Here is a 7,788-nt window from a genome sequence, read left to right as displayed (position 1 = left end):
ATTCTGAGCTGAAACCATCTGGCTCTGGGCTTTTATTTTTGGCTGGGAGACTTTTGGATATTCTTTCTCTGCCTTTTGGTTAGTTTGGATAAAGGTTTTTCTATTTTGTTGATTTTCTTAAAGAACCAACTCTTTGTCTCATTGATTCTTTGTATTGTTTTCTTTGTTTCTATTTTGTTGATTTCAGCTCTCCATTTGATTATTTTCTGCCTTCTGGTTCTCTTGGGTGACTTTGCTTCTTTTTGTTCTAGAGTTTTCAAATGTTCTTTTAATTCACTAGTGTAGGATTTTTTGTTTCTTTTTGTGAGCATTTAGTGCTATGAACTTTCCTCTTAACACTGCCTTCTGATTTTTTGAGCAGAGTCTCATTATGCAGCTCTGGCTGGTCTAGAACTAGCTTTGTGTTCCAGATTGATCTCAAATTCTGAGATCTGCCTACTTCTGCTCCCAAGTTTGGGATTAAAGGCATGCACCACCATGCCTGGCAGAATGGGCTTTTAAGAGGCTCCAGATTAAATACAACCCTTGGTAGCTTTCTCCAGCCTTCTCCAGGAGGTAAGGCTGGCTCACTGTGCTCCAGTCCCTCAGCCTTATTTGCAGATGGTGGTTGATTCAGCACTTTGCGGGAAGGTGCAGGAAGAACACTGCTGCCCACAATGACTAGAATCAGAGTGAAGTGAAAAGCACTCAGGTCTAGCGCCAGGTGCCACCATTTATTCTCACCAGTATCGGTTAAATGACACCACTAAGTAGTCACACTTGAAACTCTTGAGTTGGAGTTTTCTCCAAGGCTGAGAAGAGGCACAGTTTCCCCAGGAACAGGCAGAGAAGATTTAACTTCCACACCCTGCAAGGCGGGGGAGACAGGATTGCTTTTTATTCTTGAATGGAAGCAGCTACACTCCATTTTCATGTTACATGACCCAGAAATTCATAGATGGGGTCAGTCAGCTCCAGAAACGTCCATGCAGAGTGGCCGCATCAATGAAGGTATCACATAGTAGCTAGCAGTCTCAAGCCTGGGGACCAGAGACATTTTAAACCACTATGCAGCGAGACAACTTCTCAACTGAGAATGAGAACTCTGACTACTTACTAAATTAGTCTAGGGTCTAGTGTTCCAGAGGGTGTCTGCTGCCAGCGTGTTGGACTGCGGAACTGAGTGAATGTGAATTAGGAGCATGACTTGGGGGAGGGGAGGCAACACTGACAAACTCCCAGGCTCCACTGCTTCCTGGTGGAATAGGAATACAAACCCAGAAGAGAAACACTCCCCTCTGCTCTTTTAGGTTCCACTAAACCAAATCAAAAAAGTTTAAGTTTTGTAACTGTTATTGATTATTGATGGTTCTGGAAATATAATTTGACATATACATTTTAAAAATTCTGTATCCAAAAGGTGCTTGGTGCTGTTCTTGATGGGTCTGGTGTCTGTGTACATTCCAAATCACTTAAATACAGTCATTACATAGTTGATAAATGTTTTAAAATAAATGGTTATCTATTCCTTAACTGCCTCTCAAATTAGAAATTGTAATTACAGGAGTTCCAGAGGCTGGCTCTGTGTGTTTTATTATTTTTGTTGGTCTCCGTCACAGATGGAGTTTTTCAGTGGTAATTCCTCAGAACTAAATCCATTCATAGGGAATTCAGAGCAGTGAAAATAAATTTCACGGCATAGAGTACGAAATGATAATAAAAAGGAAACAAGGGATCTGGGACGCAGGCAAGCCAGTTCAGTTTTTCACTGGTGTTGGGTTTTGCACAGGCTGGCTCACGATAACCTGTACCACATAGTCCTATGGGATCTTCAGCTCCTCCGGTTTCATCTTATCAGTGAGAGGCCTGCCAGAGAAGAACCCGCTGGATGCCTGGCTCCACCCCCTCTGTCTCAGGTAAGCGCCTCTTCACGTGGAATACCGTGTCTGTGCTGCGCCCCACGAGCTTGTGATCTTTTCCTCTGGGGAGGCATGAACGGAGCTGAGACTCACGTCCAGAATTGGGAGGTGACTCAGGGATATCCAGGGATATCCAGGGTATCTCTATGTCACTCTTTTCCTCTATCATATTGATTGGTGGTGCCAAGCAATAAACTGGCAGCTGGTATCGGTTCCCCAGCCCATCGTAGCACTCCGTCAGTGCACCGTGTGGTAGGGTTATGTTTGCACCATCCATGGTTGCCTGTGCCAGTTCATGATTATTGCTTTCAAAAGCTGTGCTGCAGCCTTCAAGGCCTCCCAGATCTCTTTCCGCCCTTCAAAAGCTGGTGCACTGTCCCAAAATTTACCCCTCTTGCTGCGCAGTTGTACATTTGTCATAGGACAATCACTTTTCCATTTTGGTTTCTTCTTTTTCAAAGGCTGGTTACTACCTAGAGCAACCCCAGTGCCATCCGAGTTCTTGTTGAGGCTGCCTGAGGAGTCGTGTGGGGCTCCCATGCACCTGTCAGTGGGGTCGTGGCCGACACTTCAGGGCGCTTGTCCGGGCCACCTCAATTTGCTCTGGCGCCGCCGCCTCGGGCCACATTATTATTTTTTTATTATTTTCTTTGTTCTCTTGTAATAACTTATTTTGGAAATTTGAAGAATAAAATCTGAATCTTCTGAAAAATCTACCCTATAATTTGTATTTTCATATTATTTATTTGGAAATAAGTTTAAGTTAAAGGAATGACATTTTAGGATATATACATCTATTCCCTCCCATCATAGAATAAGTCATAGAACTAACTCCATATTATATGTAAATATTTTAGTTTATATTTCCTTAGAATAAGTTCTATCTATGTATCTACAAATCTAAGTATCTATCTATCTATCTATCTATCTATCTATCTATCTATCTATCATCTCTATGAAACAAAAAATTATCTTTCTTTATTGATTTTATTGAGTTATACATTTTTCTCTGCTCCTCTCCCTTCTCCTCCTCCTCTTCAGGCCTCTTCTATGGTCCCCATGATCCCAATATATTCAGAAGATCTTGTCTTTTTCTACTACCCATGTAGATTAGATCAATCTATGTCTCTCTTAGGGTCCTCATTATAGTCTAGGTTTTCTGGGATTGTGATTTGTAGGCTGACTTTTTTTGCTTTATCTTTAAAAACCACTTATGAGTTAGTATATATGATAATTATCTTTCTGAGTCTGGGTTACCTCACTCAATATGATATTTTCTAGTTCTATCCATTTGCCTTCAAATTTCAAGTTGCCATTATTTTTTTCTGCTGTGCAGTACTTCATTGTGTAAATGTACCACATTTTCCTTATCCATTCTATGGTTGAGGGGCAGTTAGGTTGTTTCCAGGTTCTGGCTGTGATAAATAATGCTGCTATGAACATAGTTGAGCACGTGTCCTTGTGGTACAATTAGCATCCTTTGGATATATACCCCAAAGTGGTATTGCTGGGTCTTGAGGAAGGTTGTTTCCTAATTTTCTGAGAAATTGCCATACTGATAACCAAAGGAACTATACAAGCTTGCACTCCCATCAGCAATGCAGGAATGTTCAAGAAATTAGTCATCAAAAGAACAAAAAAATCCAATAAAAAATGGAGTACATACCTAAACAGAGAACTCTCAACAGAGGAATCTAAAATGGCCGAAAGGAAATGCTCAATATCCTTAACCATCAGAGAAATGCAAATCAAAACAACTCTGAGATTTCATCTTACACCTATAAAATTGGCCAAGATCAAAAACACTGATGACGACTTATGCTGGAGAGGTTATGGGGTAGAGAGAACATTCCTGCATTGCTGGTGGGAGTGTTCCAGTGTTTAGAGCCTTTTCTCTATTGAGAGATACCTTGCTCAGCTTAGAAATGGGGTAATGGGAGGCACTTGTTCCTGCCTCAAGGAGGTGATGGGACAGACTTAGTTAACTTCCCTGGGAAGGCCTTACCATCTCTGAGAAGCGGATTGGGAGTGGAGTTGGAAGGAGGTGGGGGGAGGAGGAGGAGAGTAGGGAGGAGGAATGAGATTGGCATGTATAAACAAACAAACAAACAACAACAACAAAAAGAGTTCTCTTTGATGGATTCTTGTCTAGATTGTTAGTTTTTTTTTTCAAGGGGTGGGGGTAGGGTTTGTCACAGAAGTCTGAATATTCTGGAAAATCCACCCTATAATTAGTATTTTCATACTATTTATTTGGAATAAATTTTAAGTTAAGGGAATAACATTTTAGGATATATACATATATTCCCTCCCATCATAGAATAAGTCATAGAACTAATTCCCTATTATATGTCAATATTTTAGTTTATATTTCCTTAGAAGAAGTTCTTTCTATGTAGCTACAAATCTTTTTGTCTTTCTCATCTGTGAGTCTGAAGTCATAATTACTACTGCAGAAGCTTCCTTAGTCTTTATAGTCAGCAGGAGCACAGTTCATGGACTTCCACACGGTATCTGGCGACAGGACAGAATACAGACATCCACCTGGCCTCCAGTGTTAGCAAGAGTCACAGACCTCAGCAGTCTCCAGTGGCAGTATGGACCACAGACATCAACATGGCTTCAGGTGGTAGCACAGACCCTGGCCATCTGCATGGCCTTGTGTGGTAACATGGGCCTTAGCTGTAGCAGAACCATGACCCAAACATGCTCAGACATCCACATGGCTTTTGTTGGTACCATGGGTCACAGGGTCACAGCCACCTAGATATGGACCCCCGTGGCAGCACATGCCACAGATTCATGCACATCAACATGGCCTCGGCTGAGGGAGGATAGCGCAGTTCTGAGCATCAACACTGTGCTCACTACTCTGTTCCTCCATCCTTCCCACTCCTCTAGCGCAGATTTGTTTGTGGCAGTGGAAACGGCAGTGTGCCACTCGGTATATTATTTTGCCCACACAGCTCAACGAGCAAACACTCTTTGCCAGGAGTCATTGTTCTGGCTCAAGATCTCTGGTCTCTGAAGTGCCGCAAATACCAGACCATCGCTGAAAACGTCTTTGATCACAGTCATGCTTCAGGTTTTCATCTTCGTGGCTGATAACGTGTTCCTGGATCTGGTTCTGCAGCCCTGGCTTCTCCTCTCGCTTCAGCAGCTTGTAGATGGAGTGGGTGCTGAGGTTGGCCAACTGCAAACACTGGATCTGGATCCAGATGGCAGCCGAGTGGGTCAGGCTGCCCCACGAGGCAGGCTCTTCCAGGCTGGCTGATCCCCATGGCTGGCTTCTTGAATTTTATTTTTAAAAAGATTAAATATTGGGCCAGCAAGATGGATGGGCATCTTAGGCTTGATGAACTAAGTCTGATCCCGTGGACCGACATGATGGAAGGAGATAACTGTTTCCCCACGTTGTCCTCTTGCTTTCACGTGTGTGCTGTGACAGGTGTGCACTCCTTCACCACATACATTCACACATAAATAAATGTAATACAGATACATTAAAGAATTATAGACATTTCTTTTAGGTGGGAGTAGAGTCAGGACCACATTCTAGGTGGGTCATCTTATTTATATTACTTTATAAATAGAAGTTCTAATGTCAGAGTTTTAAATAATTTTGTAACCAATTTCTTGCACATTCCCTTTCCAATTTCCTCTGGGGTGATCAATTACAGGGTCTACTCTAGATGATTATATTATACTACAAATGAATATTTTTACAATATGGAGTTGATGGAAGAACTGAAAATTATCCCATTCAAGTACTTCCCCCTAGAGCTGCATTTACCCTTGCTACCTACAGGTGGCATTTTACACCATGAAATAGTTATTCTATTTTTTTCCCCCCTTCATCAGAGGCAGGCACTGTAGTCTCCTCTGAACAGACTCTTCCTTGACCACTAACTTATTTTTGAGTGTCATAAATGATCGAGTTTGTCTGGAAAACTGCTCTCCTATCAAGGACTAATGATAAGACATTCAGCCTGTTTATTCACCTCACTGCATTCATAAATTGTGCTGTGACACAAATATGTTCGTTGTTGAAACTATTTCCCACAGCATGTGCTTTCCCACAGGAGAGCCAGCTAGCTGTTTCATTTGCTTCCTAAGCCCAAGAGTGAACACGTGGGTCAGCACAACATCAGAGAAGTGTCCACACTGTGAGTTCTTCCTTCACAACACGACTCACATATCCTGATCTGCTCACCTTCAAGAGCTTCTATAGCTTTCCTCCTTCAAAGCAATTCCTTATCTGTAGCTGCTCATCTTTAAAGTACTAGCTGGCTACTCTCTGTCCATGTTCTCACCTCCCATTCTCCTGCATTAGTCTCCTACATCAGAATGATACTGCAGGAAAAGCCGGCCTGCAACAAGCCAAGACTGCAGGCAGGAGCACCTCTGACCAGCGAGGGGCTCTGTTCCTGTGGAGGGGTAAGTGTATTGTTCCTGACCGCCACACAAGGCCGGTTAGGGAACACACAATACTCCCGCCACCCTTATCTCCCTGACTACTCCAAAGGGGCAGCTTCCCCAGCTAATCCCTCTCTCCTGCAACGCCATCCCAGCTTTCTGCCTGGAACCCATCCCCTCCCCTCTCCTTTTTTCGGGGCTTAAATTCCTCCATCTCAGCCAGGGTGAGCACCGCGGGCCAGGTTAGGCGGTGAGTGCAAGGGGACTGGAGTCCCTTTGTTCCAAAAGCCGGCCTGCAACAAGCCAAGACTGCAGGCAGGGGCACCTCTGACCAGCGAGGGTCTCTGTTCCTGTGGAGGGGTAAGTGTATTGTTCCTGACCGCCACACAAGGCCTGTTAGGGAACACACAATACTCCCGCCACCCTTATCTCCCTGACTACTCCAAAGGGGCAGCTTCCCCAGCTAATCCCTCTCTCCTGCAACGCCATCCCAGCTTTCTGCCTGGAACCCATACCCTCCCCTCTCCTTTTTTCGGGGCTTAAATTCCTCCATCTCAGCCGGGGTGGGCACCGCGGGCCAGGTTAGGCGGTGAGTGCAAAGGGACTGGAGTCCCTTTGTTCCAAAAGCCGGCCTGCAGCAAGCCAAGACTGCAGGCAGGGGCACCTCTGACCAGCTAGGGGCTCTGTTCCTGTGGAGGGGTAAGTGTATTGTTCCTGACCGCCACACAAGGCCGGTTAGGGAACACACAATACTCCCGCCACCCTTATCTCCCTGACTACTCCAAAGGGGCAGCTTCCCCAGCTAATCCCTCTCTCCTGCAACGCCATCCCAGCTTTCTGCCTGGAACCCATACCCTCCCCTCTCCTTTTTTCGGGGCTTAAATTCCTCCATCTCAGCCGGGGTGGGCACCACGGGCCAGGTTAGGCGGTGAGTGCAAGGGGACTGGAGTCCCTTTGTTCCAAAAGCCGGCCTGCAGCAAGCCAAGACTGCAGGCAGGGGCACCTCTGACCAGCGAGGGGCTCTGTTCCTGTGGAGGGGTAAGTGTATTGTTCCTGACCGCCACACAAGGCCTGTTAGGGAACACACAATACTCCCGCCACCCTTATCTCCCTGACTACTCCAAAGGGGCAGCTTCCCCAGCTAATCCCTCTCTCCTGCAATGCCATCCCAGCTTTCTGCCTGGAACCCATCCCCTCCCCTCTCCTTTTTTCGGGGCTTAAAGTCCTCCATCTCAGCCGGGGTGGGCACCGCGGGCCAGGTTAGGCGGTGAGTGCAAGGGGACTGGAGTCCCTTTGTTCCAAAAGCCGGCCTGCAGCAAGCCAAGACTGCAGGCAGGGGCACCTCTGACCAGCGAGGGGCTCTGTTCCTGTGGAGGGGTAAGTGTATTGTTCCTGACCGCCACACAAGGCCGGTTAGGGAACACACAATACTCCCGCCACCCTTATCTCCCTGACTACTCCAAAGGGGCAGCTT

At 45.5% G+C, this 7,788-nt stretch overlaps 1 pseudogene; it reads right to left on the bottom strand.

Moving 5' to 3' along the window:
* Nucleotides 1–1,736: 1,736 nt before the first annotated feature.
* On the bottom strand, nt 1,737–6,228 carry LOC125388030 (ubiquitin domain-containing protein 2 pseudogene; annotated as a pseudogene).
* Between the last annotated feature and the right edge of the window lie 1,560 nt (nt 6,229–7,788).

This window comes from Myodes glareolus, chromosome 11 (genome assembly GCF_982192425.1).
Source record: "Myodes glareolus chromosome 11, mMyoGla1.1, whole genome shotgun sequence".
Taxonomy (NCBI): Eukaryota; Metazoa; Chordata; class Mammalia; order Rodentia; family Cricetidae; genus Myodes; species Myodes glareolus.
This window is presented reverse-complemented; position numbering and strand designations above follow the sequence as displayed.